The following is a 24,536-nucleotide window of genomic DNA, read 5'->3' as shown; positions in this document are numbered from 1 at the left end:
TATGAACACTTGATTTTGATAAAACTGCTAAAAGTATACAAATTTTTTTGGGGGGGAAGCATCCAACAAACGGTGCTGGCACAATTGGATGACAGTGTGTAGAAGACTGCAGATAGACCCATGTCTATCGCCGTGCACAAAACTCAAGTCCAAATGGATCAAGGACCTCAACTAAATCCAGCCACACTGAAACTCTTAGAAAAGAAAGTAGGATGTACTCTTGAACAAATTAGTACTGGAGACTGCTTCTTGAACATAACTCTGATAGCACAGACACTGAGAGTGACAATTAATACATGGGACCTCCTCAAACTGAGATGCTTCTGTAAGGCAAAGGACACAGTTGACAAGACCAAACAGCAGACCACAGACTGGGAAAAGATCTTCACCAATCATATATCTGACAGTGAGTTGATCTCCAACATATACAAAGAACTCAAGAAACTAGTCAACAAAACACCAAATAGCCCTATTAAAAAACAGGGTACAGAATTGAATAGAGAACTCTCAATAGAGAAAATAAAATAGGCTGAAAGACACTTAACAAACTGTTCAAAATCCTTCCTTAGCTATCAGGGAAATGTAAATCAAAACAACAATGAGATACCATCTTACTCCTGCCAGAATGGCTAAAATTAGAAACACCAATGATGACTCATGTTGGAGAGGATGTGGAGAAAGGGGAACATGCCTCCATTGCTGGTGGGAGGGCAAATCTGTACAACCATTTTGGAGATCAGTATGGCAGTTCCTCAGGAAAATGGGAATCAGTCTACCACAGGACCCAGCAATCCCACTCTTAGGCATATACCCAAAATTCCACATCTATGCAACCAAGACATGTGCTCAATTATGTTTATAGCAGCATCATTTGTAATAGCAAGAACCTGGAAGCAACCTAGTTGACCCTCAACTGAAGAATGGGTAAAGAAGATGTGGCACATTTACACAATGGAATACTACTCTGTGGAAAAAAAATAAAAAACTATGCAATCTTGAAATGTGCAGGCAAGTGGATGTTACTTGAAGAAATAATCCTGAATGAGGTAACCCAGTCACAAAAAGAGGAACAAGCTATGTACTCACTCATATATGGATTTTAGACATAGAGCAAAGGATCATAATTCACACACATAGGTGTGAAGCCTATAATTCACACCACCAGAGGAACTAGGATACAAAGAGGATTCTAAGAGATTCATATAAGGTCACTAACAGAAGAGGAAAGGGACAAGATCTCCTGAGCACATGGGGAGTGGGGGGTGCAGTGCATGGAGAGGGAACTAGGAGAAAGATAATGGGAGGAGAGGAAACCACATGGGGTTAGGAAGATTGAGTCAAGGGAGGAATAGATAAGAGAAAAGAGGAGAGGGAGGGAGTGGAAGAGAGAGATAGAGAATGAGAGGGAGAGAGAGAGAGAGAGAGAGAGAGACCTTAAAAGAGGAAGCCATTATAGGTTTGAAGAAAAAACTGAATCTAGAGAAATGTCCAGAGACCTACAAGACTGACCCCCAACTAACAATTTGAGCAACAGAGGAAATACTACTATAAATACTCTTCCCTGATAATGAGATCGATGACAAAGTTATTCACCATCAAAGAGCCCTCATCTTGTATCTGATAAAACAGAAGCAAACACAACTAAACACAGAGTGGAACTGGAATCCAGATGCAGAGAGGATGGATATGACCAGGATGCAGAAACACATAGATACAGATTGCCTGAACAAGGAGGACCTAATGATGCCCACAGATTGATAGCTGGAAATCCAGCATGAGACTGACTCAGAGCCCCTGAACATTGGTCTCAGATAGAAGGCCTAGGCAGTTAAGGGAAGTTGGACAGTGGAACCAGGACTTGACATATTTAGATGACCCCTCCTGGAGGCATCCTCCTACATGTGGAGTAGGGTGGGATGTGAAGGGAAGGTAGTTGGGGGGCTTATGAGGGTTGGAGTGAGGGAAAGAGGAGGAATGGAGGGAGAGAGAACTGGGATCTATATGAAAAAAAAACTTGATACAAAGGAAATACTGTACTTTTTGCCATGCACAGAGCTACTGTTGCAGGAGATATTTTTGTGTTGTGAATCCAAGACCACCAAGGAAGTAGACAATAGAGTTTTCTGCATGACTCAAAGGAAGATAGCAGGTCACAGAGATAATAAGGAAGGACTTAAAGTTGACCAGTCTTATGGTCAGGGAAGATGGAGAGGAGAGAGTCAGTTTTCTCTGTTCCCCAGTAGATAGATCAGTCTTATTTCCTAATATTTGACTCCCAAGGTTTCGTATTAATAAAACATTAAAGGAAACTTGTATAAGCTACATATGGGGGAAAAAGCATACACATACAAGATGACATCCACTTTTAATAGAATACATTTCATGTAGTCTTTGGGAATCTGAGTTTCCTAACACAATACTGTTTTTGGTTTCTGTTTGTTTGTTTTTTCCAATCTCTATCCATTTGCCTTAGAACTCCATGATTTTGATTTTTTTTAAATAGCTGTAAAATATCCCACTGTGAAAATGAACCATATATTCTAATCTAATCATCTGTTGCTACCCATCCAGGCTATTTCCCTTTCCTGGCTATAATGAATGAAAATGAACGTATTTGGGTAAGTGTCCCTATAATATAATGTAGTGTCCAGTGGGTGTATGCCCAAGTAAATAGAGGATATTATACTAGATCTACTATATCTTTCTGGGAAATCACAACACTGATTGTTTTCTAATGATTGTATATATACAGCAGTTAATTAATTCTTCCTTAACCCCACTTCCTTGCCAACATAAGCTGTCATGTAAGATGAGATCTAAAAGTAGTTTTGATATGCATTTTTCTGATGACTATGGATTTAAAACATTTCTTTTAAGTGTTTCATACTCTTATTAACTCTTCATTTTACACCCCATTTTAAAATTGGCTTTTTTATTTTCTTTGTGTATACTTTAGTTCTATATATACTTTATATGTTAACTATCTATCACATGTGTTATTATTAAAATACTATTCCATTCAGTAGGCTGTTGCTTTATGCAAATGATGATATTCTTTGTCACAATGAGGTTTTTCAGCTTCTCAAAGAATCATATTTAATTGCCTTAGGGTCCGTGCTATTTATGTCTTATTCAGAAAGCCATTTCCTATATCAATGAGTTCAATACTGCTCCCCAATTTCTCTTCTATTAGATTTATGGTGTCTGGTGTCTGGCATTATGTTGAGCTCTTTAATCCATTTAGTGTTGACTTTGGTAGCAGGAGATAATTATAAATCTATTTGCATTCCTCTACCCAAGGCCATCCAGTGTGAACAGCATCTTTTTTAATAGTCTGTTTCCAGTGTATATCTGATTTCTCTATCAAACAGATGTATATAGGTTTGTGGATATATAACTGGGTCTTCAGTTTTAATCCATTGATTAATAATTTTCAATTCCATATTTTTATTACTATAGATTTGTATTACAATTTTAGATAAGGGATGGTGTACTACAATTGGAGATAAGGGATATCCCCAAATGTTCTTTTATTATACAGGAGCATTTTGGCTATTTTGCTTTTTTCCCTTTTCCACATGAAGCTACAATATGTAATTTCAATTTCTCTGAAGAACTGTGGTGTAATTTGATGGGAAATCCCTTGATTCTGTAGATTGCTTTTGTAAGATGGTTATTGTGACTATAATAATCCTATTGATCCATGAGCATGGGACTAATATCTAATTGTTGGTGTCTTCAGAAATATTTTACTTCAATGCCAAAAAATTACTATATAGTACTTTACTGCTGTGTTTTACTTATTCAGGATATTTTTGAAGACAGTGGTTTTGTTTCTCTGGTATCTTTCTCAGCCCACTGATCATTTAGATATGGGAAGAATACTGATTATTGTGTGTGCTTTCTCTTGTCACATGCTATTTGCTGAAAGTGTTTATCAGCTGAAGTAATTCTTTGGTGGACATTTTAGGGATATTAACTTTTGCAATTGTATCTTCTGAAAACAAAGATAGTTTGACTTCTTCCTTTTATATTTGTATCCCTTACTTTCCTACCGTTGTCTTTTTGATGTAGTTAAGACTTCAAGTGCAGTATTAATACATATGGAAAGAGTGGACAACTTTGCCTTATTCCTGAATTTTGTTGAAAATCTTTAAGTTTCTCCCTATTTAGATTGATGTTGTCAATGTGTTTGTTGTAAATCACCTTTATGATATTGAGGTATATTCCTCATAACACTAAACTTAGGGATGTTTTTTATGAAGAAATTTTTGATGTTGTAAAAGACCGCTTCTGTACCTAAGGTTATGATCATTTGATTTTTGTCTTTCAAGTGGTGTATCGTGGTGGATTTACCTATGTTGACAAATCTCTGCATGTCTGAGACAAATTCTACATGAGCGTGGTGAATGATATTTTTTGATGTATTCTTAGAATTGGTTTTCAGATATTATTGAGATTATTTCATGTATGCTTATTATGGTCATTGACTTATAATTTTGATGTGGCTTGGGTGTCAGGGTAATTGTAGCTTCTTTAAAAATGATTAGTATTGTTGCTCCATTTTCTATGTTGCTGAATGATTTGAGGAGTATTGTCATTACATTTTTGTTGTTTTAGTGTAATTCTGCACTGAATCTACCTGGTCAGGGGCTTCTTTGGATGGGAGATATCTTCTTAAAATTGCATCTTTAAATATAATTTAATTCTAATCATCTTCCAGTGTATTAGAAGGTTCTAGCTCATAATATTTTTAAATATGTATTTTTTTCATTTCCTTGAAAATAAATTGTTCTCTCACATAATATATTCCAATTAAGTTTCCCGACTCCAGCTAGCACCTCCACTCATCTAGTCCCTGGCAATCAGGATCCACTCCTTGTGTTTCACCAAAAAAGTATGCTAGCATACTCAGTAATCCTATATGAACAATATAAACTGGATATATATATATATGTATGTATATTTATACATACATATATATATATATTTCCATGTGTGTAATGTGCATGCTGCTTCAGTCTCTATGAGTTCACATAAGCTTTAATCATGTTGATCTAAATGCCCATAATGTGTGTGTTTGTGTATGTGTGAGTGCATGTATATTCCCATAAGACTGTTTCTATCATATTTTATTTATTTATTTATTTATTTATTTATTTTATATAACCATGTCCATTTAAATGAAACAAACATTTATAGATAATATTTGGGAATTTCAGTGTCGCTCTTTCCAAACTACTTCCTATTTTACAGAAAGGAATTTATTGTAGGTCAAAGGCTTTGTGGCTGTGTTGGTATCTACATTTCTCACTCAGTAGAATGCAGAGTTCTTTACTCTACCAAAGTCTCTAGAATGTAGAGGCTTCATTTAGTAACATGCTCAACATTTTCATGTTCAATTAATTACATGGGCATTGCCTACTGCAGTAGGTCCTTGCAGCCCGTCTTTGGAAAGCAACCTACAGGTCCAATAAAATTCAAGGTTGCTGGGGATTCGTATGGAACCTTTTGGCCAACACCTTAATTTAGTTCAAGCCAATTTGTGTATTGTTATCCCCACCAGATGATGAAATGTATAATCCAAACTGTATCCACCCAATTATTTAGTGACCTCATTCAGATACCCTTCATATGTTTTATGTATTCACATATTTTATGAGGGTTCTACTGTAATAGTTTTTATAATGTCATTCAAATGCCCCATAATTTTAGATGTTTCTCTCCATATTCCCTCCCTTGTCCCCTTTTTCATCCCATATTTATTCTCATATATAACTATAGGTTAATAATCACCTATTCTATTTCTCTTTCACTATGTGATCTATCTGCCCCAAAACCAGTCTTTTACATTATACCTAACTTTTATAGTTCTACATATTGTTTCTTGATTATAATTTATTTAAGAGCTAATATCTACATATAAATTAATATATACCATATTTTCTTTTCTGGGTCTGGGATACTCACCAGGAACAATTTTTTCCTAATTATTTTGATTTATCTGCAAATATCATGATTACATTTTTTACTGGCTTAGTAATAGTCCAATGTATAAATGTATCATATTTTCTTTATCCATGATATTATATGTAGACCAGCAATGAACATGGCTGAACTAGTGTCTGTATTAAACGATGTTCCCAGAAGTGGTATAGATATATCTTGACGTAGATGAGTTGATGTCTTCCTGAAGAATCATCACACCTATTTCCATAGCGGCTGTATAAGTTTGCACACCCATCAGCAATGGCTGTTTGCCTTACTCTACATTCATGCCAACATGATCTGTCACTTGTTTTCTTGATTTTACAAGTTCTGATTAGTGTAGGATAGAACCTCAAAGTAGCTGTTATAGTGGAAAATATGCAGTTCCTCTACTGGGAATACTATTTACATCTGTTGCCCATGTTTTAATATTGGGTAATTTGCTTTCTTGATATATAGTATTTTGAGATTTTATATATCTTGGAAGATAGCTTCCAATCAGATGAATAGTTGGTTGAAATCTTAGATTCTGCAGAATAGCACTTTGTTTAAGTGACAGTGTCTCATGCAGAACCTTCACAGTTTCATGAAGTCCCACTTATTGACTTATTTTTTTACTTGTGGTCAAGGTGTTCTGATCAGAATTGTTTTCCTGTGCCATTGAGTTGAAGACTTTCACCACTGTTCTTTTCTGCTAGTGTCAAGGTATCAGGTTTTATATTGAGTTCTTTTTATATTTGTAGTGGAAGTGTTTTCCATTTTAATGAGTTTGGTTCTGTTTGTATTCTTCTACGTGAAGCCATCCAGTTTTTCCAGCACCAATTGTTGAAGTTGTTGTATGTTTTCCAGTGAGTATTTCTGGATTCTTTATCAAAATAAGTTGTTTATAGGTATGTGGATTTCTGTCTGGGCATTCAATGTGCTTCCATTGATCCACATGATTGTTTTTATGAAAATTCCATGTTTTTTTTTTTCCTTATAACACTATAACTTTACAATGTAACTTGAAACTGGGGATGGTGATACCTGCAACAGTTCTTTCTTTGTTTAGGATTGTTTTAGCTATCCTAGGTTTTTCATGGTTCCATATGAAGTTGAGAATTGTCCCTTTATGGTCTGGAAAGAATTGTCGTGTGTTTTGATGTGGATTGAATTTAATCTAGAGATTTTTTTTTCTATGATAGTCATTTTTACTATCACTTATATCTCTAAAATCTCTTCAGGAATTTCATTTTGAAGAAGTATTCATGTTGTTTCTTTTTTCAAAAGCCAAACATACCTCATGAGATGATGTGATTTGTGTCTTTTAGTTTGTTTACATAGTAGATTCCATTATTAAATTTACATATGTTGAACAATCTCAGTATCTCTGGGAGGCTACCGAATCATGGTAGATTATTATTATATTTTTGCTATGCTATTGGGTTTTGATTGAAAATATTTTATTGTGCATTTTTGTGTATATACATACATAAGGAATTGGTAGGTAATTCTCTTGCTATTATGGTCAGGATGATACTCAAATTAAAAAGTTTTCCTTCTGCTATGAAGCTGTAGAATTATTTCAGGAGTACTACCATTAATTCTTTTTTGGCAGTCGGGTAGGATTCTGTGCTAAATCTGTATATATATTTATTTAATTATTTATTGCTTTAGTATTTTTTAATTATTGTTTCTAATTATTAGGGGTTATGGGATATTCAAATTGATTATCTTATCCTGATTGAAATTTGGTAAATGATACTTATCCAGGGAAATTATCCATTTATTTCAACTTTTCTGTAATGTTTCCGTTGTTCATTTCAAACTTTAATCTGTGGTGATTAAATAGGAATCAGGGTAATATTTCTATTTTCTAGTATCTGTTGAGATTTGGTTTATATTTGGACAGTTTTGGAGAAATTTTCATGACATGCTGAGAAGAATGTATATGTCTGTGTTTCAGCAAAATGTTCTGTAAATAACTGTTAGGTAATCTGGTTTATTAAGTAACTGTTATAACATTAAAAATACATTTCCCTGTTCAGATTTTTGTTCAAATGTCCTGGCTACTTTTGAGTGTGGGTTACTGAAGCTCCCATTATCAATATGCATGGATCAATATGTGATTTAAGCTGTAGTAGTGGTTCTTGTCTGGACTTGGGTACCTTTATGCTTGATATATAGATGTTAACAGTTGCAATGGCCTCTTGGTGGAGTTTTTCATTGATGAGTATGTAGTGTACTTCCCTATCTCTTCTGATTAGTTTTGTTTTATCAGGTATTAAAATACGTATGTCTGATTGCTTCTTATATCTATTTGCTTAGAATATATTTTTCCTAATTTTTATTATGAAATGATATCTATCTTTGATGTTGAGTTTTGTTTTTCTTTTCAGCAAAAGGATGGATCCTATTTTTCATTCATTCTGTTAATCTGTGTCTTTATTAGGGAACTGAGACAATTGATGTTAACAGATGTGAACAAAGGGTATTTGTTGATTCCTGTTATTTTGTTTGGTAACCTATGTATTTGTGTGTGCATGTGTGCTTGTGTGTATGTGTGCGCGTGTGTGTGTGTCTGTGTCTGTGTGAGTGTGTATGTGCGTGTGTGTGTTTCCCTTCTTTTTTTGTCTGGGATTATTTATTCCTTGTATTTGATTGGGTATGGGTAACCTCTTTATATTAAGGTTTTCCTTCTAGTACCTTCTGTAGGGATGGATTTGTTAATATAAACCACTTAATTTTTTTTTCATGAAAAGTCTTTCTTTTTCCATCTGTTGTGATTGATGGTTTGGCTGGGTATAGTAGTCTGAGCTGATACATGTGGTCTCCTAGAGTCTATAGAACATCTGTAAAGGCCCCTCTAGCTTTTAGAGTAAACATTGAAAATTCAGATGTTATTATTCAATTATGTGTGTCTTCATATATTATTGGTCTTTTAATCTTGAAACTTTTACTTTTCTTTCTTTGCTCCATAAGTTTAGTGAAATAAGTGCTATGAGGACTATCTTTTCTGGTCTTGTTTATTTAGTGTTCTATATGCTTCTTCTATCTTTAAAGGTACTTCTTTAGGTTAGAGAAATTTTCTTCTAGGATTTTGTTTAAAATATTTTCTTTTCCTTTGATTTATTCTTAGTCTTCCTCTATTCTTATTATTCATAGTGGAATTTGCATTTTCATAATGTTCCAAATTTTCTGGATATTTTCTGCCATGAATATTTCATATTTAACACTTTCTTTGGCAGAAATATTTAATTTTTCTATTGTGTCTTTAGAGACTGAGATTATCTCTTTCATTTCTTTATTCTGTTGATGGCTTCTGTTCCAGTTTCTAAAATTTTCATTTCCAGATTTTTCTTATTTGGGTTTTCTTTATTGATTTTATTTCCACTTTCAGAATGTGAACTATTTGTTTCATTTCATCCACTGTTCATGTTTTTATAGAATTTTTTAATATATTTATTCCTTTCCTCTTCAAAACATCACTCAAATTTACAAAAAACAAAACAAAAACAAAAACAAAAAACTATTTTAAGGTCTTCTACTTATGCTTCAGCTATCTTGAAACATTCTAGGCTTATTGGGGTTGATTTGTTGTAATTCTAGTCGAGACATTATATCCTGGCTATTTTGATTGTGTTTTAACATTCTCATCTATTCATTTTGGTTTACCAAGATGGTAACTGTAGGTATTTATACCTGGTCTTATAAGTCTTGAGTGTGTGCTTTTATTACTTGGTTTCTGTTGTTCTTTCAGTTTCTTGGATGAGTACAGTGGCTGTGCATTGTCTGGAAGAAAATACTAGTATGCTGATGGATAGGGCTACCTCTGGTTCCAGATAAAATGTATTTCTAGGTATTAGGAGCTGATACTTAGAACTGGGGGAGGGTTAGGTGTAGAGATCTATTAGGATGCAGAAAAATTGTCTGCTACAGAGCTGAGAATAACTGGGGTTTGGATTCTGGAGGAGCAGAGGGAGAGATGAAAACTTGCAGTTAGCCTGCCTATTTTCTAGGTTGGAGTGTCCCCTGGCTTCCCAGGAAATGCTGTTGAAGTTGAGGGGTAGGGAGGCAAGGTTAGAGCAATGGATTTAGAAAGGGAAGGAATTTAGAAAAAGAAGACCTATGTTCCAATGGAGACAGAACAAAGTAGAAGTTAGGTATCAGCAGGTGGCTTGCTGCAAAGCTATGCATGAGACTGGGAAGTTAGATATGGAGGATAGAGGGATAATTGAAGATTTGCTGAAGTAAGGAGATGTTTTTAAATCACAGCTCTGTTTCACCAAGGCTTATATCTGTTTAAATTGATTATATGATTTGATTTAACTTTCCAGACCAAAAATATTAAGAAATTTATTCATTTTCTTAGGTTTTTCAGGTTTTATTATTTTTTAAACTTTCTTTTTAAAATTATTTTTGTTGATAATATTTTTATTTACATTTGAAACAAGCTTATTTTACATGTCAATCCCATTTTCCTCACCTTCCCTTCCTCCCCTGTATCCCTTCAACCCCCATCCTAGCCCCTTTCTGCTCCCCATTGAAAAATGGGGATGTTGTTCACATAGGTCTGTCTTTGCATGTGAATTCGTCCTTTTTCCTTCCATCTTTTATATTCTTTGTTAATTCTATAAATTCAATGTTTTGATTATTATGTGCCATGGGGAATTGCCTTTCTTGCCCTGTCTATTTAATGTTCTCTATGCTTCTTTTAACTTCATAGGGAACTTTATCTTTCATTATAGAATTTTGAAAATATTTCATGTGCTCTTTTGACCTGTATTTGTTCCTACTCACTATGCTTATTAGTCATATTTTCTTCCCGTAGGGTCCATATTTCCTCAACGTTTCGTGACTGGATTTTTTCCTTATATTTGACATTTTCTTAAATTATGATCATTTTTTATACATTGTTCTTAATGGATGAAAATACTATAAGTCCTACAGTCTGCTGGTATGTCTTCTATATGATACTTAAATTATGACACTGGAAATATTTTTAACATTATTTGTTGTCATGACTTACTCATTTGTATATAAAAGCTTTGGACCAAGTTTCAACTTTTCCAGAAAATCTTAAAGGATTTTGATAGAAATACTTTGAAATTTATAGGTAAATTTGAGAAGATTTGCTGTACCAACAAAACCAAGTTTTTGATTAATAGTACCAGTATATCTCTATATCTTTAGACCTACAGTTTTCATATTGATACTTTATAGTTTAACTTTATCAATATTAAATTGTCAAAATGATCTCATGATATTTTCCCACATATTACCACGAACAAGCCATAGCTTACCTTTCTGTTTTATATCTTATGATTTTTAAAACCATGTTTATTATTCTAGTCTTTTGATGCTTTCATATTTCTTACTGTAATACTATATTAAGGAAGAACTTAAATTACTGAAATTCAGCTTTCTAAACATATATATTATAATCTATTCAAAGTATGTTTCCCAGTCATGGATTTTAGCTGGAAGGGATATTTTAATATCCTTTATTGTTTGGATAAAATATAGCAAGAAATAAACAATATCATGAACAGAAATGATTTATGCTGCTTAGATAACTGACATAAAACCAGGCTTGAGAATGAAATAGCAATATCTTTCAAATCTCTTTTATCTAAATGGTATTTGTAGTTTTTAGATTGCTTTCACAACTCTTACCAGATTTGCTTCTTACATTAGCAGGCCAAGGCATATGCATCATTCCTTTATTGACAGAACATTCCAGTCATTAGGTCATGTTCCCATTTGCTTTCACAGTCTAGGTGAGACTCAACAATCCTGGCCTATATCTAGAGGTCTTTTCAATGGCCTCTAAGCCTTTAGGCAAGGTATTGCTGTAGGGCATAAAAATGTGTAATTTTCTTTCAAATGAAAAACTGTCTCTTGGCTGATCTTGCTTTTTCTAATGACTTTGAAACTTCTAAGCCATCATTTTTGAGGTAGCTTTTCATTTCCTTCTTTTAGTTAATTATTCACAGATAAAAATAAAAATAAAATTGCTGCTATTATTTTACATTGAAAATCATATAACCCTATTGTTTTCTATGAAAGTAACATTTTTTTAAAACTACATTTGATCATCCATATAATTTCTCCTTGAATTTTTAAATGTCTATGCATTACTTTTAAAAGAGTAAGTTTGGAAAACAGGTATTCTTCTAATTTATATTCAGTGTAATCCTCTGTTATCTACATAAGTCAGATAACAAAAATGAGATAAAAGAAATAGACATCAATTTATACTAGCTATTAATGTCCCCAGGGGTAGGCTATTAGAACTAAAAAGACGTTTGTTGAGATTATCCTTCAGTTTAATTTCATCTAGTGATTTCACTAATGACCCTATTAAGGACATTAAAAGTTTCCTTTTTTGATCAATCTTTAGAATATTGAACTCCATAAAGTATCTACTGCCTAACCAGCTAAATAAACCAAGGTCACCTTTAATACGAGTTCTAATTATGCATATAAGACTAGTTATGAATCATATCTGGAAGAAATTCTTTCCCTAAAACACCATGCAAATGCTTCTTTTCATTATCAGAAATTTATTATGTAAAACTTACAATAAATTAGAGGGAAATTTGAGGTCATTCACTTTCTCAAACTTAGCATTCTTGTGTGATTTGTAAATAATGTGTTGATTATTATGGCTTAAATTAAAAAATGTCTCAAAGAACAGATTCACTTGAAATTTTTTTTCTGTTTCTTTTATGTTATTCTCATATTAAGGTTGGAAGACTAGAAATAAAAATAGGATTTACTATATATAAATATCTTCTTAGGCTTGTGTTATTAACACTATCTACTATCAAGGCAAATGATAAAGATAGGTCCTCCATTTTAATTCACAGTATATATAAGTCATTTGGACATCTTAAAATCTCTTTTTTTTCAGCATGTGTCTGTGTGTCTCTTTTTGCCTCTCTTTCATTTCTTAGAGATATTAGTAATAGCCTTTAATCTATATTTTCTATTTTACAAAAAAAAAAGCTATTTTACAAAGATAAGTGAATACTTACATTAAAAATGCTATTAGGAATTGTTGTTGCTTGAAATTTGCAGTTCAGACATTGGTATAGTTCATATTAGATACTTGTCATATAATTCAGAAACTAACAAGTGATAATATATGTTGATTTATCCAAGAAAGGAAGCCTAGTTGGCTCTCCAAACTTTTCACATGGGATTGTAAGGTAGCCTTATATAGTATGTTGGTCTGTACTCATAGATTTCCTGTGTGGATTTCTCCTTCATTAGTGCGCCCTAGCCCAAAGTTTTTCTGTTGGGATCTGTTATATAGAAGTTGAGAAGATACAGGTTCTTCATCTAGTGGATATTAGGAGACACTCTGCCACAGCACTAAATGGAAATGTGCTCAACAGACAAATTCTATGAGGAATGATATATGTTTAAAACAAAAATGGGTAATATTTAAAATTAAGCTCTACTAATACTTTCTATGAGAAAACAACTGTGCCAAATAGTAATATTTGAACTAATATTAAAGAAGACAAGTAAATATAATAAAGATAGAAAAAATTTCTTCAGATTCAAACTGCTTAGAGACCAGCAGCTGTCATTCTGTTCCTTAAAATACACATCTGTTTACTTTAAATAAAGGTGGAGGTAGGAAGAAATTAATGCAACATTAGGAGTAACGAAGTTAAATAAAAATTTTGGGCATTTGAAAAACAATTTCTTTTAAAAGCATTATGTATATACAACATAGATATCATATTGATATTAAATGATAACCCCTGTACCAGTGATAGATTGTATCCTTTAAAATCATTCCCCAAGAGGGTTTTGTAAACTTCACAACCATTAAAAGCTATTGTAATTTGACAGTAAAATCCTATAGGTAAAGATATCATGTACATATTTGTAGAAAATTGAAATATCTAGCTTATACTCAACCTGGATTCTTCATCCCTGGTATGAAGTACTAACAGAGATAGAAGATGAAATATATACTAGCAAAATATACTGTAAGGAGTATTGTTTTCTCTGCCTGCCACTGGTCTTGTCCCGTCGCCACAGCAGCCCCAAATAATACACAGAGACTCTGTATTTGATATAATGCTGTTGGCCAGTTACTTGATTTTTATCAGCTAGCTCTGCCTTAAGTATTAACCAATTTCTATGTATTTCCACATGGTCTGACCAGGGAGAGGCGGCTGGCAGTTCTGCTTTCTCCAGACTCTCCATCTTGACTCCTCCTTACTCATTCCTATTTCTTCCTTGTCTCCTAGTCCCACCTATCTTGCTTTCCTATTGGCCAACAGTGCTTTATTCATTAACCAGTATGAGAAACAGAATTACAGAATGACATCTCCCACCGTCTCCTAATGCTTATTGTTGCCTGTCCTTATGCATACCTTAAAACTTGAAAATTTTACTTTAATATTGATGATTATGTTTTCCAAAAGGAATAGTAACAATTCCTAACAGCAATATTTGAACTCTCCAGAAAGAAGATGGGGCTGCACTTCATCTTTTCCACTTGACTCAACCTGATGCATCTGGACTACAAACATCACCCTAAAACTGGTTTTGCTCAAGACAACTCATGACTAGCTAGCTGTAATGGTGCACCTTCTTATTACACCCTGGCCAGAGTTTCAAATTGAAATGCAGTCAAGCATTTTCTGCCACACAGTGACTAGCTACATATGTCACAGTCAGTTCTGTTGAGAAATGTGGTTGCTAAAAATTTTCTTCCCACAGGATCCCATGGAGCAATCATCGTCCCATTTCAGCAGAAAGTAACCTTAAGATAATGTTGCCCCCTTTCCCTCTTGTCCAGATATTTCTACTCTACCTCTATTTTAGGGATTTATATGTATGTATATGTACATAGTCATATTGTTTAGAATTTGTTCCTGCTTTACTCAGGGAAATTTCAATCAGTTTTTTAGCTAAGTTCCTGAGTATTACAGATTATCTTCACTCATGTTTCTTTTACCTATGAGATTAGTCAGACATAGATGCTTAATCTTCAATCACTTCATAGACAGGCAGAACATGGCATTTAAATGTCTTAATACTAGTACTCTGTTGACATGAGACACTGTTGCTCCTGACAGCACCGTGCACTTTCCCAAAAATATGTTGGACTCTTTTGTTGCTCCTGCTGGAGTTCATTCTCACCTTAGCTAATGGCCTGTTGGGCAAAGAACTGCCCCCACCTTGACCACTAATTTGGACATGCAGTCCTATGTGTTTGCAGGAGACAAATATAGAAGACTACTGGATCTTGCCAAGTCAGGGTAAGACAGACTTTCTACTTCCCTGCTGTTGTTGTGGTCTGTCAAGTTCTCTTGGCCTTAGCCAAAACTGGGTGTACCAACATTGCTGTGAGACCTTGGGTGACTGTCCAGGCAGCTTGCTGTTTCTGTCCTTGCTGCACCTTTTAGAAGTTGCCTAGCTGTACTTCCTGTCCATCCTAGTATCGTTATTTTCCTTCTCAGGTCTTGATGAGGTTGAAGGCTAAACTATCACAATTATTATTCTCTAGATTTACGTTTTCCAGCTTAGGACAACTCTATTGTAAACACTGTTATGCCTTCACCCTAGGACTAGATATGTAGGCTGTTTTGTTCTCGATTTTCCTTTTCTTAGAGCATACTTGTTATTCACTGTTTTGTATATAGTTTTGTATCAAGCCTAAATCTTTTATTTAGAATAAAAGGGGAATTGTAGTGGGATATTCACTTTGTCTCCTTCTGTGGCACTGACCACGCCCATTGGGGGTGGAGCCAGGGGCGGAAGTGACTTGTGGAAGGAGGTCTGAGGAAGAGCCCGGAAATGCTCTCTTGCTGGCAGGACTCAGACAGGAGAGCATCTGGTGGAACTTGCTGATGCTCATCTGTCTAGGTTGTAAGTTATTTTTCCATAAATAAACATCTATTCGGCCTATTTGTTTATCCCAATCCTTATTTAACTGCAATAATATGCCATAGTGACCTGGCTTTGAAATATACCCATTAATGCAATAGTGTTACAAATGTTTTGTGTGTAAAGAATTACACTTTTTTTGATTTGATTTCAGTCTATCTCCATGAGGTAAAACCCATACCCAACACTAGTAATGTATTAAAACCTGAGACTAGATAAGTCATGGGTCATCAGGAAAATTTCTTACTATTATTCTGCTAAATGAAAATAGTAGTGAAATTTCTTTTGTTAAATAAGTTTTTTTTTCACTTATTTTGCAACTTGACTGTAGTTTCACCTCCTTCCATTCACTCCCTCATCCTCACCCAACCACTCCTTTGCTCCCCCATCCACTCCTCCTCTGTTTCTGTTCAGAAAGGGGCAGGCCTCCCATGAGTGTCTGCAAACCATGCCATATCAAGTTGATGTAGGACTAAGCTCCTCTCCTTGTATTAAGGCTGAGTGAAGCAATGTAGCATGAGGAATAAGTTCCCAAAGGCCAGTGAAGTGTTAGGGACAGGTCCTGATTCCATCTCTAAGAATCTTACAAATAGAACAAGTTACACAACTTTAACACTTATGTAAAGGGCTTAGGTCAGTACCATGAAGGCTCCCTGTTTGTTCAGATTCTGTGAGCTCCTTTGTTTCCAGGCTAGTTGTTTCTGTGGAACACCTTGTGATGGCCTTGACCCCCTGGCTCATACAATTGTTCTTCCCTCTCTTCAACACAAGCTTGTCTCAGTGCTTGGCTGTGGATGAAGGCTCTTTAATAAGAATTGGGGTAGTTGGCAATCTTATTATAGGACAGATCTGGCACAGGGAACCATTCATCCCTAGAAATGGAGTGTGTATGGAAAGGGGGCCATACACTCACTAGTCTGTCATATTCCTGTGGAACTTGACACTAAAACATTTGTAGACTACCTTCTTCAGGGTTGAGGTGTCTTTTATAGCAGAGCAGCTCCCCTGCTGTGATCTATTTAAAGTACAACAACTACTAATTATATCTTGTTATACACACATACTACTGCATTTGTGAACTACCAGCAGGGAAGCTTCTTGTAATAGATGCTGGTTACCAATCTGATTACAGGAGGCCAGAAAAGGGACTTTTTGCACTATTTCTAGGATTCTTAGCTAGGGTCCTTCTTGTGGATACCTGGGAGCTTTCCTGGCATTAGTTTTCAACCTAACCCTCACATGTCCCTTTCCTTACTCTCCTACTCAGTCCCATCCCCAACCAGTCCAACACAACCCCTCCTGTTGCCATTCCCTGCACCTTTCCCCCTGTTCACTCAGGAGACATCATTTACTTCCTCTTCCCTGAGAAATCCATGCATGCCTCTTTGAGATGTTCTTGTTACCTAGCATCTCTGGTGCTGTTTATTTTAGTATGCTTATCCTTTACTTTAGAGATACTATCCACTTATTAGTGAGTACTTTCTGTTTTTGTCTTTCTCTGTCTGGGTTACCTCACTTAGGATGATTTTATTCTAGTTCCATCCATTTAACTGCTAATTTCATGACATTATATTTTCTTAACCACTGAGTAGTACTCCATTGTGCAAATTACCATATTTTTATTATCCGTTATTTAGTTGAGGGCACCAGGTTGTTTCCAGGACCTGGCCATTATGAATATACTGCTACGAACATAGTTGAGAAGATACTCTTGTGATATGATTGAGCATCCTCTGGGTATATGCCAATAGTCATATAGCTTGGTCTTTAGATAGATTAAATTCCAATTTTCTGAGAAACTGCCAAACTGATTACGATAGTCATGTGTACAAGTTTATACATGCATCAGCAGTGGAACACTGTTCGACTTACTGCACATCATCTCCAACATAGGCTATCATTAGTGTGTTTTTTATCTCAGCCATTCCAACAGGTATACCGTGGTATCCCAGAGTGGTTTTGATTTGCATTTCCTTCATGGCAAAGGATGTTGAACAATATTTATGTGTATTTCAGCAATTAGGGATTCATCTGTCAAGAATTCTCTGTACCCCATTTAAAAAGTTGGATTATTTGGTGTTTTTATGTCTAACTTCTTGAGTTCTTTATATATTTCGGGGATCAGCTCTCTGTCAGATATGTGGTTGGTGAAGATATTTTCCCATTCTATATGCTACCATTTTATCCCATTGACAGTGTCCTTTGCCTTTGTAGTATGGCTAGATACATGATTAATAAAATACATTATTATATTTTATATAGCCCTCCTATATACAAATGATAATTGAGCTAAGAATGAAATCTGAGAAACAATACCTTTTAAAGTAGTCACATGTATAAAATATGTTCGGGTAATGCTAACCAAACAAGGGAAAGACCTGTATGACAAGAACTTTAAATCTTTGATGAAAGAAATTGATAAGGACATCAGAAAAGGAAAATATCTCCCATGCTCACTGGTCAGTAGCATTAACATATTAAAAATTGCCATTTTACCAAAAGCAGTCCACAGCTTCAACTCAATCCTCATCAATATTCCAACAAAATTCTTCACTGATTTTTGAAAGAACAAATCTCAACTCCATATGGAAAACAAAACAATAACAAAAACAAGAAAAAAAGAATCAGATTTGCTAAAACAATACTGCATAATAAAGGAACTTCCAGAAGTATCATGATCACTGACTTCAAGTTCTATATAGAGCTAAAGTAATAAAAAAGTATGATATTGGCATAAAAAAAGAAAAAAAACAGGTGGATCAATGAAAATGAATAGACAACCCTGATGTAAATCCACACACCTAGGAACACTGATTTATTTTTACAAAAATCCAAAATTGTACAATGGAAAAAAAGAAAGCATTCAACAAATAATGTTCACATAATTGGATAATGATAAGTAGAAGAATAATATCACCTTGTACAAAACTCAAGTCCAACTTGATTAAAGACCTCAACATAAATCCAGCTAATCTGAACCCAAGAAAAGAGAAAGTGGGAAGTAGTCTTGAATGCACTGGCACAGGAGACACCTACTTGAACATAACATTATTATCACATATAATGAGATCAGCAATTAATTAATGACACCTCCTGATACAGAAAAAGCATGAGATTTTACAATTTGTCTTAAATACCACAGAACACATTTTATGTAAAGTTTATATTGGTGCTCTCATATTAATCTTTGATAAAGACAATCACTTGCACATATGGAATCAGGATAATGTGATCTGGGAAATTATTCAGTTGAAGTTACTTCTTCCTTAGTTTTATCAATTTTATAATAAACCTACCTGAACATATACCTTAAATTGCAAGGATAGGTTGACTGACTAGCTCTATAAAAGAAGCTGAAAGACTCAATGTTCAACTAGCTATTCAGTGTCATGACTAAAGGCAGAATTGTTTCTCTAAAATATTAGCTGTTGTTATTAAAGGCTTCAGTTGATTAGATGCTGTTTACGTTAATTATCAAGAAAAACAGATCCTTTACATTAAGTAAAAAATATAGTTGTTATTCACACTTACAAATTGTATTAACAGAAATATCTGTTCTGATATTGACAAAACAACAGGATACCATAGACTAGATGTTTGGACCATCAGTTTAATCATCACAGGAGTCAAATGATGGCTTAGAGTTTGTTGTATTTGAAGACTTGAAAACATCACATGTGTTCAGCAAATATATATAAGAAGAAATGAACTGCTCAAAGACAGAGAATGGATATTATGAACACTTTCCATTTAACAACAGCAGCAACAAAACAATCCTTATATACGGATCATAGTATCATATATAAGAGCAGATTTTCTAAACTAGAGAGAGAACTACCCTAAGTCACTACCAATGGCAGATCCTGTAAGCACAGATTATAACTAGTAGCTTCTACTAGCAGCCAGCTATAAATGTCCAGTATGAGAATGTTTATTTTCTGCTTTATTGACGGATAATCAGCAGCTACAAGTCCAATATGGCTGTGGAACTGCTTAACAAATATATATATGTATATATATTTACATAAATGAAAATACAAAATATAATTATATGTTAATACTAAATCAGTGAAGAATCATAGAATAAATATAGTCATGTATACACAAATACAAAATATGAATATAAACATATGTGAATACAAAATCATCGAGAAACTTAAAACAGCTTAAATATAATCCCCCAAAAGATAAAGTAGCAAAATTATCAAATATAGGGAAAATGAATATAAATTAACAAGATCCAAAACTGATGTAAGTTTTATAGTTAACACGAGAAAAATTTCAATGCAGATTACGCTTGCAAGATTATAAGTGGAAATAAAAACAACGATGATACAGTTAGTCTTAAAAAGGAAAAATATGAAAATTATCATTTCTAATACAATAGATCACAGGTATTAGTAGAAGTTTGAACTTTTCAAAAGAAAAATCTTTGTTGAATTGCACACAGAGCAACAGAAATTACATCAAATAATATACAAAGACGAAAGATAGCTCAAAACAAAGCAATGAAAGAAAAACTTATGGACTTTGATTTATCCTCATATATTAAATTCCTTGATAGATTTGTGTCACCCAGTGTCCCATGGAGGAGTGTAAAGGGAAAACAAATGAAACACATAGGGGAGATTACTAACCATTTTCTAAATATATGTAGTTTATAAATACATAAAATGCATTTGTGAAAACCGAATTGGATTAAATTACAAATTGTTCTAAAGAAATTGGAGAATGTAATTAAAGAGGACTCTTGTTATGATGAATGACAACAATAAGAACAGAGAATATATTTACATTTCTTTCTTTCATCTTTTTTTTTTTTTGTTAAATTTGAAACAAGAAGTTTGTTTTGCATGTCATTCCTAGTTCCATCCCCCATACCTCCTCCCCTTCACTCACCCACCCCCATCACTTAGTAAAAAAGAGATGAAGTAGCTGATTTAACACGGAAAGAGAGCAAGCTGAGTATGTATTTTTGTAATAAAAAAAAATAGCTTCTAAACCCAAAAGTAATTCAAATGGATTTGGCAGCAGGATATTTGAAACTATGAGTTGATCTGTGACTTCAAGGCCAGCCTGGAATACACAGAGAGTTCCAGGACACCCAGGACTGTTACAAAAAGAAACATTGTCTCTAAAAACAAAACAAAACAAAACAAACAAACAAAAAACCTAGAGAGAAACCCACAGAGAGTTTCTGACTTGAACAAGGGGGAGCTCATGGACCGCAGACTGATAGGTTGGAAACCAGTATTGGACCGACCCAGAGCCCCTGAACATGGGTCTCAATTAGAAGCTCTGGGAAGTCTAAGGGACCTTTGACATTGGAACCAGGAATGTATCCCTGGTGCATGAAAGGACTTTGGGAGCACATTCCCCATGGAGGGATACTCCCTTAACCTAGAGGCAGAAGGGAGTGTGTAGGCTCCATTCCAAATGACTTGACAGATTTTCATGATTCCTCCTAGAAGGCCTCACCCTTCTGTGGAATGGGTAGGGAAAGGGATGGGAGAGGGAATCTGGAGGCATGAGAGGATGGAAGGGAGAGGGAACTGGGATCAATTTGTAAAATAGATAAATAATAATAATAAATGAAAAAACAGGAAAGTGTGACTTGAATATTGACCCTCACTACATGAAACATGAAAAATTTTAGGCAAATAGAAAATTGTACACCATAAATATATAAACCTGAGAAAAGTAAAAATAAGTATTAGAAATACTGTATATGGATAAATATTTAAGAATTTTACTGACATTTAGACTATTTTATAATATAATTTAATTCTATATAAATATCAAATGCACTGAAATATTAAAAACATGCAACTGTATGTCTTCACATATGTATATGTATTTAATAACCTGAGTAGTAAATTGAATGACTAAAATGTAGCAAATTAATATAAAAAACATAAAACGAGAGATACAGAAATAATTTTGTTCGAAATCTAGGTAAAAATGAATAAATAATTGATGTCTTTAAATGTGTGTCCATCATCACACAAACTTAAAACTATAGTCATTTTAATCCAATACAGTAACATCAGAATAGAGTTGGATATTAAATTCTTTCTATACTTAGCCAAGAAATGATGACAACATTAGCACTTGAGAAGAAAGAGTTGGTTTCTCTAAGAAATTATCCTTTGCTAATTTGCTCATGTTTCAGTGGGATGTCATATATACAAACAATAGAACACCACAAATTTATCCTGATGGATTTAATAAAAAAAAGATGCAAAATTGGATTTTTAGGGAAGGGGAATCCCTGTAATATGTAAATGAAGTTTCTGTGATGTATTGCCTTGCCCATCCTCGACCAGCAAGGAAAAATGCGACTCAGGGAAGATCTTCTAGCAGTTTAATCAGGATTGTTGAACATGCTTCTTCTTCTGGCCACCCCGGGGAAATGCCCACACAGTCTTAATTCCCCTTGGCTGACCAACCCTAGTGAGCCAAGTGGACCCTGCAGATAGTCTGCTCTTATATGGAAGCAATCAAGCTGAATAGGCTTAGCCAAATAAGGACAGAGAGTGCCCACCATCCCGAAGGTGGAAGGCAGAAGCCAGCGCCATCTTTAAGGAGTGGCACTTCGTAGCTCTCTACAATGTATGATTGTATAAAGACCTACTTATTATTATATGTTTTATTATTTAAAAAAGTAAATCGTAGCATAGTTTGATCTTATTCTCCCCCTCTCCCAAATATTTTCATATCTTCATGCATTTCTATACACTCACCTTTAAGTTCTTTTCAAAAATAACCAAAATACATGCAATGCAATAACAACCCCCTAAATTAAAAAACAGAATAAAACCATATCCAAAACAACAGCAACTAAAAACTTTCACCAAACTGTAAGAAAATAAACACACACACACACACACAAACACACACACACGCATGCATGCACACACAAAATGAAATTCATTTACATATTGCTAAAGCACTCCTGAACATGAGACCTGTGTTGCAGTGATTGATATACCTAGTGTCACTCCATCAGGAAAACTGAATTTTCCCCTCCTAGCAGTTATAAATGACAGTTCAGTTGATAACCACTACCCTAATGGCTATGGTTAGGATTTTATTAACTAATTAATTAGCTAAAATAGGATAACATTAATTATAATAAAATAAACAAAAACTATCACATCTAAGTTGGGAAAGACAAACCCACATAAGAAAAAGAGTTCAAGAGAAGGCACAAACATCAGAGAGGCACTAGTTTGCACACTCATGAATCCCCTAAAATCACTAATCTGGATGATAGAATATATGTGCAGAAAACCTGGTTCATAACTCTGCAGGACCTGTATACATGATTCAGTCCCTCAAAGTTTAAAGGTGCTTTGTTTATGGTGATCCAGAGGCCCTTGTTTTCTTGTCAACAGCCTGGTTAGTTAGGTGATTATTGTGTAATTTCATTTTATGGTAGAAAGCCACATTTAGTGGCAAGAGAAGTCCAGTTGAGAATCAGTTTCCCCCAATATCTGGCAATTTCATTTAGATCACCATCATATATGTATACCACTTGGTAAGTTTCTGCTGTATTGAATTTCCATATTACTCCTGGAGCAGCCCCTATTTTTAACTGCCTCTGCCTGTATTTCCCCACACAAAACCATTCTCCCAGTTGATTTTCTCATTCAAATCTCTTCCCTTCCATCCATATCTATGTATTCTATCATATTCATGTCTCCGAATGCAGAATACTACACTCAGGAATATTATTCTAGTTCATTCATTTGTCTGCAAATTATGTGGTGTCATTTTTATCAGCTAAATTATTCTTCATTGTAAAGATGTACCACATTTTCTTTATCCACTTTATAAGGGTCATTTAGGTAATTTCTAATTTGACTAGCACTGTTGAAGATGCTTTCTTTCCTCCAGTGTGTATTTCAGGATTTTTTTTTTTTAAATCAAAAATGAGATGTCCATATTTGTGTGGATTTAGGTGTGGGTCTTCGATTCAATTTCATTGATGATCATGCCTATTTTTGTGTTAATACCTTGCTGTTTTTTATTATCATAGCTTTATAGTACAACTTGAAATTAAGGATGGAGACAATACTCCAATTCTTTTATTGTATATAGCTGTTTAAGTTATCCTGAGCTTTTTGTTCATCCTTATAAACTTGAAAATTATTCTTTCAATACCTGTAATTCATTGCTGTGGTAATTTTGATAGACATGGCACTGAGACTAAAATCGTTGTGGTAAGGTGAACATTTATTTTTAACCTTATTAATCTTACCCATCCATGAACATAGGTTATTATTCCAATATCTTTTTTTTGCTATTCTTCCATCTTGTGATATCATCTTCAATGATTTGTATCATAAAAGTCTTTCAATTTTTTATTTAGATATACCCATAATAGTTTATATAATTTGAGGCTATTTTGAGAGGTGGTATTTTTCTAGATTTTTTTCTTCATGCCTGTTGTCAGTTGTGTATAGAGGGCTACTGATTTTATGAGTTAATTTTGTATTCAGCTACAAAAGTGTTTATCAGCTTTGTTTCTCTCTCTCTCTCTCTCTCTCTCTTTGCAAAGCTCACAAAAGTTAATTGGATTAGGTTGAATATATAGTTAATGTCAGGAAATAAAAATCATGAGCATATAGGATGTTTTTATTCATGAA

This window comes from Phodopus roborovskii, unplaced genomic scaffold (genome assembly GCF_943737965.1).
Source record: "Phodopus roborovskii unplaced genomic scaffold, PHOROB, whole genome shotgun sequence".
NCBI classification, from domain to species: Eukaryota; Metazoa; Chordata; class Mammalia; order Rodentia; family Cricetidae; genus Phodopus; species Phodopus roborovskii.
Note: the sequence above shows the minus strand (reverse complement) of the source record.